Source organism: Periplaneta americana, chromosome 5, assembly GCF_040183065.1.
Source record: "Periplaneta americana isolate PAMFEO1 chromosome 5, P.americana_PAMFEO1_priV1, whole genome shotgun sequence".
Classification (NCBI taxonomy): domain Eukaryota; kingdom Metazoa; phylum Arthropoda; class Insecta; order Blattodea; family Blattidae; genus Periplaneta; species Periplaneta americana.
Window position 1 is genome coordinate 14,651,409 of NC_091121.1, and position 15,162 is coordinate 14,666,570.

The window sequence follows — 15,162 nt, forward strand, 5'->3', positions numbered from 1 at the left end:
AAATAAATAGTACGCGCGTGAACTAACCAGCTGTCTGTGAGACGGGAACTAGCAGAGACAAGCAAGGCCAGGAGACAAACACGTGATGTTTCGTCTAGTAGCGCATAGCTGGGCTAGCTTTATCACAAGTTTTCATAAACACAGGAGTAAAATGACGCCCAACGCTCGCTTATCTTCAGCTCTCGGCCAGTGCGTGCGGTACTGCACCGTTCAAGTCCAGGCGTGTGAAAATAATCTATTTAATACCCTCGAAGCTTATTGCCATACCACTAAGCAAACAATGCCGAATCCCTCTTAATAATGCAAGGTTTTTTCTCAATATTTTTTTTACAGTTTTACAAATTGGCAAAAAGCCTAAAAGTAAGTAAAATCAAATTATCTGTCTCTCTGTGTACAATAAAAATAAGGATTACTTCTTAACATAACCTACCAAATGTCAGCTTCAAAATGAGCTCTCGTTCAATGTTTTGCAGTAAATGGTTCCAGAGTTCTGAGCGCTGAAAGAGGCTTGTTTTTATAAAATATGCTAAATTTGTCGCTCAATAATACGAAAACCATTTGACTTTCGATAGTATATTTTTGAAAATGCACTCTCCTCAGCACCTTGTATATATAGGGAAAAAATTAGAGTATAAAAAATGCGAGGTTTTTTACTGATCGATTTCATATGGAACAACCCATACAATTTTTTTAAGTAAGGGCATGTAGCACGTAAGGGAGAATCCAGAAATGCATATAGAGTGTTAGTTGGGAGACCGGAGGGAAAAAGAACTTTGGGGAGGCCGAGACGTAGATGGGAGGATAATATTAAAATGGATTTGAAGGAGGTGGGATAAGATGATAGAGACTGGATTAATCTTGCACAGGATAGGGACCGATGGCGGGCTTATGTGAGGGCGGCAATGAACCTTCGGGTTCCTTAAAAGCCAGTAAGTAAGTAAGTAAGTAAGTAAGTAAGTAAGTAAGTAAGTAACGCACAATTGGAATTAAAATAAATTGAACAAGAAAATGTCAAATCTTGTATTTCGGTTGAATAATTACAATGTTATCTGTTGAACTGTGTTACGTATGCTTGAACTTCGTTCCTATTCTTGATTGCGTTTGACGTTGTAGGATATTTCGAGTAGTAATCAACATTTGGTTTGTAGTCAGTCTTCGTGTTCAACATGTGCCGCCTCCCTTTGCGTGGGACGTGAGTTTGATTACTGTTCGGTATCGTCTAACCTCGACAGCACGTGTCCTTCAAAGATGTCATTATATTTTTGTATCCCCAAGCAGGGTTTCCGTTGTCTGAAGATCACTGAATAACAATGTGGTTCATATGACGAAGTATGTGTTGTAGTTTTGTAATTGTGTAATGTGTATTTTATTAAATATGATTTGGGGTTAACCGTATTTCAGATTTGCTGTCTCCGAACTTTCAAAACTTCTTCCACTTTTTATCAGCAGAATTGTATTTTCCAAGACTTGAATGACAATTTCGTTCTTAAAAAAAATCTACGAGTGCAAAACTTAACTATCTTGTCATGAATGTGACCGGAATTTCTGAAGCGCAAAAAACAGGACACTTACTAATACTACAGATTCATGAAAAATTCACTCTCTTAATCGTACAAAATTCAGTACCGAAATAATAAAATTAATTCTTTAATTTCAAATTAATGCAAACGCGATGGATGCTGAAGATTTATTATTGGCCTATACATTAAAAAAATCACAAAAACGGAAAAAAAAAAAATACAAAATCATATTAGCCTACTAATAGGCCTACCACTGTTATATGCATACTGTACATACATATATAACGCTGTGCCAAAATGGCAGGTCTTTCACTGCAATCCCAGCATTCTCCATTCCTTCCTACTTTTATGCTTTCCTCTTAGTCTCCGCATATGATCCATATATCTTAATGTCATCTATCATGTGATATCTTCTTTTGCCCCGAACTCTTCTCCCGTTCACCATTTCTTCCAGTGCATCCTTCAGTAGGCAGTTTCTTCTCAGCCAGTGACCCAACCAATTCCTTTTTCTCTTTTATCAGTTTCAGCATCATTCTTTCTTCACCCACTCTTTCCAACACAGCTTCATTTCTTATTATGTCTGTCGATTTCACACGCTCCATTCTTCTCCATATCCATATTTCAAATGTTTCTTTCTAGTCTCCTCTTCACTTCGTCGTAATGCCCATGTTTATTCTCCGTATGATGCCACTCTCCACACAAAGCACTTCACTTTTCTCTTCCATAGTTCTTTTTCCAGAGGTCCGCAGAAGATGCTCCTTTTCTATTAAAAACTTCCTTTGCCACTGCTATCCTTTTGGCTTCTTGGCAGCAACTCATGTTACAATTAATAATAATAATAATGATTACGATAATGATGAGTATAATAATGTTGATAATAATGATATTAATAATATTTATAACGATAACAATGATAATAATGATAACGATTATAACGATGATACTAATAACGTAATCATAATAATGATGAAATAATAATAATGATAAGATAATAATAATGAAAACGATAATGATAATAACATAATCATAACAGAAGTAGTAATAACAATTAATAATAATAATAATAATAATAATAATAATAATAATAATAAGGATAGTAATGATTACGATAATGATAATGAGTATAATAATGTTGATAATAATGATAATAATATTGATAACGATAACAATGATGATAATAATGATAACGATTATAACGATGATACTAATAACGAAATCATAATAATGATGAAATAATAATAATGATAAGATGATAATAATGAAAACCATAATGATAATAATATAATCATAACAGAAGTAGTAATAACAATTAATAATAATAAGGATAGTAATGATTACGATAATGATAAAGAGTATAATAATGTTGATAATAATGATATTAATAATATTGATAATGATAACAATGACAATAATAATGATAATGATTACAACGATGATACTAATAATGTAATCATAATAATTATGAAATAATAATAATAATGATAAAATGATAATAATGAAAACGATAATGATAATAATATAATCATAACAGAATTAGTAATAACAATTAATAATAAGGATAGTAATGATTACGATAATGTTAAAGAGTATAATAATGTTGATAATAATGATATTAATAATATTGATAATGATAACAATGGCAATAATAATGATAATGATTACAACGATGATACTAATAATGAAATCATAATAATTATGAAATAATAATAATGATAAGATGATAATAATGAAAACGATAATGATAATAATATAATCATAACAGAATTAGTAATAACAATTAATAATAAGGATAGTAATGATTACGATAATGATAAAGAGTATAATAATGTTGATAATAATGATATTAATAATATTGATAATGATAACAATGACAATAATAATGATAATGATTACAACGATGATACTAATAATGAAATCATAATAATGATGAAATAATAATAATGATAAGATGATAATAATGAAAACGATAATGATAATAATATAATCATAACAGAAGTAGTAATAACAATTAATAATAATAAGGATAGTAATGATTACGATAATGATAAAGAGTATAATAATGTTGATAATAATGATATTAATAATATTCATAATGATAACAATGACAATAATAATGATAATGATTATAACGATGATACTAATAACGAAATCATAATAATGATGAAATAATAATAATAATAATGATAAAATGATAATAATGAAAACGATAATGATAATATAATCATAACAGAATTAGTAATAACAATTAATAATAAGGATAGTAATGATTACGATAATCATAAAGAGTATAATAATGTTGATAATAATGATATTAATAATATTGATAATGATAACAATGACAATAATAATGATAATGATTACAACGATGATACTAATAATGAAATCATAATAATGATAAGATGATAATAATGAAAACGATAATGATAATAATATAATCATAACAGAAGTAATAATAACAATTAATAATAATAAGAATAGTAATGGTCTCGTGACCTTAATAGTGTACGAAATGAAAATATAAAAATTGAAGATTTATCCTTCGAAGAGGTGGAAAAATTCAAATATCTTGGAGCAACAGTAACAAATATAAATGACGCTAGAGAGGAGATTAAACGCAGAATAAATATGGGAAATGCCTGTTATTATTCGGTTGAGAAGCTTTTGTCATCCAGTCTGCTTTCAAAAAGACTGAAAGACAGCATTCATAAAACAGTTATATTACCGGTTCTTCTGTATGGTTGTGAAACTTGGCCTCTCACTCTGAGAGAGGAACATACGTTAAGGGCGTTTGAGAATAAGGTGCTTAGGAAAATATTTGGGGCTAAGCGGGATGAAGTTACAGGAGAATGGAGAAAGTTACACAACGCAGAACTTCACGCATTGTATTCTTCACCTGACAATTACGAACATGAAATCCAGACGTTTGAGATGGGCAGGACATGTAGCACGTATGGGCGAATCCAGAAATGCATATAGAGTGTTAGTTGGGAGACCGGAGAGAAGAAGACCTCTAGGGAGGCCGAGACGTAGATGGGAGGATAATATTAAAATGGATTTGAGGGAGGTGGGTTATGATGATAGAGACTGGATTAATCTTGCACAGGATAGGGACCGATGGCGGGCTTATGTGAGGGCGGCAATGAACCTTCGGGTTCCTTAAAAGCCATTGGTAAGTAAGTAAGTAAGTAATGATTACGATAATTATAATGAGTACAATAATGTTGATAATAATGATATTAATAATATTGATAATGATAACAATGACAATAATAATGATAACGATTATAACGATGATACTAATAACGAAATCATAATAATGATGAAATAATAATAATGATAAAATGATAATAATGAAAACGATAATGATATAATATAATCATAACAGAAGTAATAACAATAATAATAATAATAATAATAATACTAATAATAGTAACAACAACAGCAACAACAAAGATTACAATAGCTACAACTTGAAACACAGCTTTTCATTTCACATAAAATATTATTTTCACTAGTACTGCCCAAGCTGCTTCATGAGGTCCGACTGCTGTTTGAGATCAAGGTGACGTCACACGCCTCGGCTGCCGCCTCGATGCATGCCCAATCCCCCACCTTTACTATAACCCCATCACGGTTCAAACGGAGGGCAATTAATTTTTAAATTACAAAAATTTTAGTACGGTTTCCTCTTGCAAGTTACCTAAACTGTTGGTCCCCTGTAGTAGTTTTAAGGCATGCAAAACAACTCAGCCCCTAGCGTAGGGCTCCAGGCTAACTCTATCGGCCATTTCTCCTCCACAGTGAATTCCGACGCCTGATAATTTTTGCAGTTGAAAGGTTCTTTAAATGAAATCCTAATAGTACTCTTATAATTCTACTACTGCTATATACTACAGAATCTCTAACATCCGAAGTCCGAACGGTTATTCAAAGAGGAAATGTTATGGTCGGACAGTCAGTCATTCGCTTGTTTTCTGCGCAGTCCGCCAAAGCGATAAGGCTATCGTCATTTGTTCACTGGCGCCTGTCCGTCTGTCACGACCGAAACAGCTCGCGTCACCCGGACAACGACCGCTCTTATAACACACATGGAAATGAGTTGATTCACGCAGTGAGTCAACTCTTCTTTATATTTTAGGAATTCAGATATTTACTTCAGCGAATTGACTTGAGGAGCCTGCAATAGCATGATGAGTTGAGTCTTGACTGACGAACTGATTAGAGATGAAGTTTCTTTGAGGTTTCTGATACCCCCTGACATTACCAGTACCATCACATGTAGATGACTATATAATAATAATAATAATAATAATAATAATAATAATAATAATAATAATAATAATAATGGCTTTATTTAACCTGGCAGAGATAAGGCCGTAAGGCCTTCTCTTACACTCAACCAGGATTAAAACTTGCTTACACAGTTGAACATAAAACTGGATTGGAATTAAGTAATTACATACTGATACAATTTAGGTACATAATGAGATCAAAAGAGGTAGTTACATAAAATTTACCTCATAAAATAAAAATAAACATAGTGGAATACATATTAATGTTGTTAGAATCAAATACGAATCACATAAAAACAGAAGCCGATAACTCAATAAAAAAAATGTACACAGTAAAAATAAAAATAAACACATTAGTATACATATTAGTATTAGATTACAATTAAGTAGGATTTACATAATTAAACCAGAAACCGACAATTGAATAATATGTACACAAAAATAGATTAATAATAAAAAAAACAACACAGTGAGATATATATTGGCGTTAAGTGATAAATAAACACGATTTAGATAATAAAAATAAGAAACAAAATAAAATAAAATGGAAATAAATAGAGTGGAACACATTCCATTAAATATTTGCAACGCGTTAGGTCTGGCAACTCATCATAAGACTTACTTACTTACAAATGGCTTTTAAGGAACCCGAAGGGTCATTGCCGCCCTCACATAAGCCCGCCATCGGTTCCTATCCTGTGCAAGATTAATCCAGTCTCTATCATCATATCCCACCTCCCTCAAATCCATTTTAATATTATCCTCCCATCTACGTCTCGGCCTCCCTAGAGGTCTTTTTCCCTCCGGCCTCCCAACTAACACTCTATATGCATTTCTGGATTCGCCCATACGTGCTACATGCCCTGCCCATCTCAAACGTCTGGATTTTAAGTTCCTAATTATGTTAGGTGAAGAATACAATGCGTGCAGTTCTGTGTTGTGTAACTTTCTCCATTCTCGTGTAACTTCATCCCGCTTAGCCCCAAATATTTTCCTAAGCACCTTATTCTCAAACACCCTTAACCTATGTTCCTCTCTCAGAGTGAGAGTCCAAGTTTCACAACCATACAGAAGAACCGGTAATATAACTGTTTTATAAATTCTAACTTTCAAATTTTTGGACAGCAGACTGGATGATAAGAGCTTCTCAACCGAATAATAACACGCATTTCCCATATTTATTCTGCGTTTAATTTCCTCCCGAGTGTCATTTATATTTGTTACTGTTGCTCCAAGATATTTGAATTTTTCCACCTCTTCTCATCATAAGATATTTTCCTAATTTACATTTAAAGGAAATTAAAGCTCGGAGTTTAATATAAACAGGAATTTACCATTAACACTAGTACTTGCAACAGTAACGCGGAGTGAACGACAAATTCTGCAGAACTTCAGGATTGCTTTCTACAAACATCTTAGATTACGTTAGGTTAAGTTAGGTTAGGAAGGTTACGGGTGGCTACGGGCGTGTTAGGACTACCCTTTGCACGTCGGCCATACTGAGACCTATTGTGCACCCCGAAGTGTATGGGATGAATGAAAAAAGTGGGTGTACCAGCCCACCGGACGCATGTGACCCCTCACCCACTCACCCAATGGGGGTCTCCTACCTTCCCCGCTCTAAGTTCCTACCGCCAAGATGACCAAGCAGCACAGGACCCATTTCGACGGCCCTTCCAAGGTGTCGAAGCGCCCTTGGAAGTGCTCTTAAGGAATGAATCCTGGCAGAGATATTGCGGAAGGCTGGGAATCCAGGAACGGTTGCAGAGAGGACGTCCCCTCCCGTAAGCGGATGAAGACATGCGTCTTGACCTGAATATGTCTGTTGAAGGAGATGAAGAAGATGAATGATATGATATGAAATCTAAATTCTTTTTCTACACGGAAGGGAAAGGGAAAATGTATCGTGGCAATGAAAATTCTAACCCGGCATTTGCCGAAGTAACTGTGGAAAACCACGGAAAACCCACAATCAGGTTGGTCGGTCCGGAAATCGAACCACGGATCTCCCGAATGCGAGTCCCATGCTATACGCATGACAAACATCTTAAGACCTGCAGAAATTAGTTTGCAAGAAGAACTTTGTGCATTTTAAATGTTGTACAGAAAAGTTTCACATTTCCTGGTAAAAGATAGAGCTTCATTAAATGAACTACTAAAATGGTAGTAGTAGTAGTAGTAGTAGTAGTAGTAGTAGTAGTAGTAGTAGTAGTAGTAGTAGTAGTAGTAGTAGTAGTAGTAGTAGTAGCAGCAGTTTAATAGTTAAAATTACATGTCTAATGGTCGGTTTTTCCAAGTATTGTTAGAAAATTTAACGACTGTTAAACTCTAAACAGTTTGTTAATTAATAAAATTGTATGTTTTCAACACCAGTTTGGTTTAACAGATTGTTAACAGTTTGTTAATTTTAAATGTAGGATTTCTGGCAGTTAACTCGTTTAACAGTTAGTTAAATGTGGCCGATGTCTCCACAGCTTTTCGAACAGAAGTTGCGAAATTAATATTTTGTGTCTCTCTGTAGGGAATGCTTAGCATATGACTGGTAATATAACATTTAAAAAATACTTTGGACTGTTTAAATACATCAGTGTTATTTTATTTCTTTCGTATTTCATATCCATAATAGCAATGAGGAAATATAACCTTACTTTGTAATTATTATTCAGCACGTCACCTACAACTTTCATTTGCCAACTGTTTGTTGACAGGTTGTCATTTTATGCAAGTTTCATGATTCACCCATTAACATAGAATTTAAAGATTAATTTTAGCCAATAAAAAATTGTCTTACATGTCTAGAATCATTACCAACTGCTGTTGAGTAGTTAAAATAGTGCTAACAGACGTTATAGCTAAATGTTGGTTATCTTAAACAAAATTATGTTGAACAAATGGAAAATACATTAACAAAGCGTTAAAAATAAACAGACTGTCAATTTAACATTCGTTAAGCAAAATTAAACATTACTTTGACAAACTGGCCATAGGAACTATATACAGACAAGGTCAGTTAAAATGGAACAATTGCAAAGAGAATGTACAATCAAAAAATTCGTCAAGGTTATAAAAAGGATTTAAAATTAACCAACTAGATGTGTAAAATTTCAGAGCTACTCTGCTTAAATTAAAATTATGTGATGGAAATTTATTTGCAATCTTCAATCACATTTCACTAAAAAAAAATGTTTACGATTTAGCAAGTCTACATGTTATGATATTAAAATCATTTCCTTGTCTTGTGTCACAGGAATGAATATCATTTCTTAATGTTAAAGTTGGTAGATTGTCCTTAACATACAAAATTAACTCTTGAATATACAAATTAATTACAGTCATGATTTTGTTTTTCACAAATAATGGTTTACAGTGTACATTAAAAGTTCTATTTGATATAATTCTTATGGCCCTTTTTTGAAGTAATAGGACCCTATTTATAAAAGCACTGTTGGCCCATAGCAATATTCCGGGCTATTCCATATGAAATCGATGAGTAAAAAACCTCGCATTTTTATGCTCTAATTTTTTCCCTATTTATACAAGGTGCTGAGGGGAGTGCATTTTCAAAAATATACTATCGAAAGTCAAACGGTTTTCGTATTATTGAGCGACAAATTTAGCGTATTTTATAAAAACAAGCCTCTTTCAGCGCTCAGAACTCTGGAACAATTTACTGCAGAACATTGAACGAGAGCTCATTTTCAAGCTGACATTTGGTAGGTTATGTTAAGAAGTAATCCTTATTTTTATTGTACACAGAGAGACAGATAATCTGATTTTACTTGCTTTTAGGCTTTTTGGCCATTTGTAAAAATGTAAAAAAATATTGAGAATAAACCTTGCATTATTAAGAGAGATTCGGCATTGTTTGCTTAGTGGTACGGCAATAAGTTTCGAGGGTATTAAATAGATTATTTTCATACGCCTAGACTTGAACGGCGCAGTACCGCACGCACTGGCCGAGAGCTGAAGATAAGCGAGCGTTGGGCGTAATTTTACTCCTGTGTTTATGAAAACCTGTGATAAAGCTAGCACAGCCATGACTACTAGACGACACATCACGTGTTTGTCTCCTGGCCTTGCTTGTCTCGGCTAGCTCCCGCCTCACAGTCAGCTGTTTAGTTCACGCGCGTACTATTTATTTTCTTTATTTGATATTTTCAATACTTTCTTATCAACGTACCATCAGTAAAAAATATGTGTTTATTTGTACTTTCAATGCGGAATCTTACTACATATTTTTTAAATATTGTTTCCTAGCCAAAGGCGTCTTAATGAGGAAAAATCTAAATTTCTCCATTTCCATAAAAAGTAAGAAAATCTGTTTATATGTCAATATAAGCTTTAATTTCTCAGCATCAAAATAAACCATGATTTTGATCATTGGGTGAAAGGGTTTCGGAGCCACAACAGTTTAAAGTTGCTAATTTTATGAAAATACGATAAATTTAAATATTTTTAATTTAAACACTATGAAGTTCTGATGCCTCAAACTTTGCACAAAGCATTGTGTCACAGTTCTATACTTACAAGAAGAGTTTCATTGTACAGTAGAACCCCGATTTTCCATCACCCTATTAACCGATTGGTAGATTATCCGATTGTCTCTCTCTCTCTCACTCTCTCTCTTTTATGTAGAAAAAATATGAAATACCTACTGTACATTATATTAGTATGAATTTTTTCTACAGTGTGTTTTCTTTACAAGCCTTTACCCTTATACAGTATGATCTACTCATAAAGGGGTCGTACTGTCTAACTTCTATGCAAAATGTCTTCTACAGGTGTCAAACGGAAACGTGTTGTGCTACGAAAAAAGTACAAGTAATTGAATGGTTTGGAAAAAGAGAAACTGTGGTTAATCTCGTTATCAGAATACGAAATAGGAATTACAACTGTGCACGATTTAATGAAAAACAAATATAAAGTGTATAAAGTATGTAAATCTACAACATGAGACCTGTAGGCCAACTATTTCTATCTTTTCACAGACAGCCATCATAAAGAGTTTTGTCGTTGAAAACCAAACTTAAATTAGTGAACGTCTGATCTACTATCTAGCACGTTAAAACAGAACATCACGGAGGAAATTACGAAACTATATTAGTCTATCCACTTAATTTATGAAAATCTTTTATGATACGGATTATCCGATTTTTTCGATTAACCGTTCACTCAACCCCCTTCATTACCACGGATAATAGAGGTTCTACTGTATTTAGAAATTGTAAGGTCAATTTTATGTATATTTCGGTCGGTTTGAGATGGAATAGCTCTCCATAGGTATAGTAGTAGTAGTAGTAGTAGTAGTAGTAGTAGTAGTAGTAGTAGTAGTATAAGAAAAACTTATTCGTTGTTAGTGGTGGTATTAGTAATATTGGTAGCAAAATTAGTAGCAGCACAATGACTGGAAATAATAGGATCATTAACCTAATGATAGTGATAGGTGGTCATGTTTGATGCTCATGATTACACTGATACTGATATGAGTTCTAATAGCCTTCGTGGTCATAGTAGTGGTAAAGTAGAAGTTATTATTCGCACTGTACGTACAAAATCTCTCTTTAATTAACTTCAATTATACACTTATTCTTCTTGAGTTTATTTTGTCTTACTCACGCAAACAAAACGTGGATTTGCATATAAATCTTTTAGTACATTGATCCTCAAACAGGTTTTATTCAGAAATCTCCATGAAAAGGTAAACCCATAACTTTTACACTCAGGGGTTACTACGGTTACCTAGCAACCAGCATTCCTGTATCCTGTGAAAACAGCGAGGCATCTCTTATCACGCTGCAGTAAAACAACTTCCTTTGGAGACAGAGAGCCAAGAATCGTAATTCAAGATGGCCGGCATAAAACAAGTCCTTAGTACGGAGTCTATTATTAGTGCCCTGGAAATTATTGGGCCGACGAGTAGCTCTGTGCCAAAAAGAGGCCATACATAAGAATTAATGGTTCCATACGAAACCGATAACGGCTGTGTATAAACAGGCCCGTTCGAGCACACTGGCACATCTGTCTCGCTATCTACCGAATCTTCACTAACGGTCTCAAATAAATTACTGATAAGAAACTGGATGGCAAACAAGCGTTGCCTATTTACAGGGGAAGCTATTTAAACCGAAGGTACACGAGCAATCTTCAACGTTTACCGTCTCCAAACTTTCTATCTCTCTCTTTACGTAAACACTGAGTAAATTTCGTGAACTCTTCTAGTATCAGTGGCGTAAAAGTTAGTTTCTACGCCAGAAATTTCCAACAGTTTTCGAATCGTGGATCTCTGAACGGAGGTCGATCTCAGGACTATTGTTGCTATACATTAGTGCAGCGAAATCGGGGATGATTTTGAATAGGCAATGTCCCGTTTAGCGGCGAATAACGTTATCGTTTGCTTTCTGCAAACGCCAACGAAAGAGCCAAAATGGCGGGCGATTATATTACGTATTTATCGAGCCTTAGGAAATGCATAACGTCATCATCAGTGAATCACAAGACGCACACGTTTAAATGTATCCGACCTGCAATGTGATTGGCTGCCGGAAATAAGAGCGATGGGACTATAGTACGAATACTGTGCACTTAGACCCTTACTTACTTGCTTTTAAGGAACCCGGAGGTTCATTGCCGCCCTCACGTAAGCCCGCCATCGGTCCCTATCCTGAGCAAAATTAATCCAGTCTCTACCATCATATCCCACCTCCGTCAAATTCATTTTAATATTATCTTCCCATCTACGTCTCGGCCTCCCAACTAACACTCTATATGCATTTCTGGATTCGCCCATACGTGGTACATGCCCTGCCCATCTCTAACGTCTGGATTTAATGTTCCTAATTATATCAGGTGAAGGATACAGTGCGTGCAGTTCTGTGTTGTGTAACTTTCTCCATTCTCCGGTAACTTCATCCCTCTTAGCCCGAAATATTTTCCTAAACACCTTATTCTCAAGCATCCTTAACCCATGTTCCTCTCTCAGAGTGAGAGTCCAAGTTTCACAACCATAAAGAACAACCGGTAATATAACTGTTTTATAAATTCTAATTTTCAGTTTTTGTTGACAGCAGACTGGATGATAAAATAACACGCATTTCCCATATTTATTCTGTGTTTAATTTCCTCCCGAGTGTCATTTATGTTTGTTACTGTTACTCCCAGGTATTTGAATTTACCCACTTCTTCAGAAGATAAATTTCCAATTTTTATATTTCCATTTCGTACAATATTCTCGTCACGAGACATAATCATATGCCTTGTCTTTTCGGGATTTACTTCCAAACCTATCTCTTTACTTGCTTCAAGTAAAATTCTCGTGTTTTCCCTAATTGTTTGTGAATGTACTTAGACCCTTATGAATCTAAACGCTTCAATTTATTAACGGCTTGTACAGTAATACGGTAAATTGAGGCTTACAAAAAGGTACTAACAGTAATTTTATTGAATAATTTAGTAGCAGAAAACCGTATCAATTGAATAATTTCGAGGGAAAAATTGCTCCGGAGCCGGGTATCGAACCCGGGACCTTTGGTTTAACGTACCAACGCTCTACCACTGAGCTACTCGGGAACTCTAACCAACACCGATCAAATTTTTCCCTCTATATCCACAGACCTCAAAGTGGGCTGACAACCGTCAAGCAACCAACTTCGAGTGCACACTAACTTATTATTTCAAATCAACTTTACAGGGAGTTATACCTGAAATCTTGATTTGCATAATACACGTCACTGTTCGTTAACAGAAAACCACAATTTAAGCCACACGGAGTTAGTGTGCACTCGAAGTTGGTTGCTTGACGGTTGTCAGCCCACTTTGAGGTCTGTGGATATAGAGGGAAAAATTGGATCGGTGTCGGTTAGAGTTCCCGAGTAGCTCAGTGGTAGAGCATTGGTACTTTAAACCAAAGGTCCCGGGTTCGATACCCGGCTCCGGAACAATTTTTCCCTCGAAATTATTCAAATCAACTTTACAGGGAGTTATACCTGAAATCTTGATTTGCACCGTATCAATTGTTTTAAAATCGAAATCCCAATAAAATATAATAAACTGCTAATGAGTAATCCAGTGTGAGTTTACCAAACTATGGCAATAATATGGCTTGGTGTGCATGTAGCGTTGTCTCAAATTAGGTGAGGTTTTCATGATAAACATCACACCCTAAGGCTCGACTTCATCCTGACCCTTTTTGCATCCTGGAACCTGGAAACCTGGCAAACTTATCTACGAATGACAAGGGATAACCATATCCGTGCCTTTCACTGTAATGGACTATCGACCTCTGCTGAGGCATATCTCCGCAGACGTTCGAAATCTCCAAAATGTTTCTGTGGGAACAAATAAATTTAATCAACTCTCGGGACACGAGCCGCCACTGACGCCGTTAAAAGCCTTCTTCTGTTCTGCTATCACACCATATTTCGTTCTCGATTTATGTGCTATGAAGAAGCAAACATTGAGAGTTATGGTGTGACACATTTTAAAAACAAATGCGTTGTATTTATGATAATTGCCTTCATCGGGACCTGCGACCAGACCGCCCGTTCGCGAAGACTCGCGTGCGTGAATCATCGACTTCTTGCACGCGAGAGACCGGCACGGTCTGTGCCACCTGCCGCCTCAGCTCAGTCACTCGTCGGTCCACTGAAGTCACTCGGTGAAATTTTTCACTCTTACTTAATCTGTATCGTTTTATGTATTACTAGCCGTACCCGTGCGCTCCGCTGCACCCGTTAGAAATAAATATAAAGTAATTACATAATTAAAATAGGACATTTGATCCAGGGAACATTTGTGTTTGATAGAAGAATAAATCGTTTAATATGTTACTTAATTTAAATTGTATTTCAAAAATTAAAATGCGATCATTTTGGTCCAGAGACACTCATTTGGTGCAATGACAATTCCTTTAACATGTTTCTTTTATTGTTATTACATGCAACCATAGTTTAATGAAGATTGACATATCTTTTAGTTTTAATCTGTATACTTTATTACTTGTTATATATTTCCATTGAATTATGGTAATAACTTAATTGTAACCATTGTTTTCTACGTCTTCAGTAAATGGCGCTTGGCCCACTATGGTTCAAATAACTTAAATAGTGATACGTGATATGCAATTATATTTCTTTCTTTCGAAAATGTAATAATTCACGATCTCCTATGTACCATTGCCATGGAATGAATATATGTGTTTTTTCTTTCTACTAAGAAATTTTATATTTTGCACATAGAAGTTAGCCTACTGCAGGAATAACAACACTATAATCTGAGGCGACGGTGAAAATGTATCGTATTGTTATTTTAAAAGTCTTGTATGTCCTTAAATATCAGTCGTATCAAAATTTTGC

At 34.8% G+C, this 15,162-nt stretch overlaps 1 non-coding gene across 1 annotated transcript; it reads left to right on the top strand.

Moving 5' to 3' along the window:
• Window positions 1–13,674: 13,674 nt before the first annotated feature.
• Window positions 13,675–13,746, top strand: TRNAK-UUU (transfer RNA lysine (anticodon UUU)). The gene has a single exon. It is a non-coding gene; the product is annotated as a tRNA-Lys (tRNA).
• The last annotated feature ends 1,416 nt before the right edge of the window (window positions 13,747–15,162 follow it).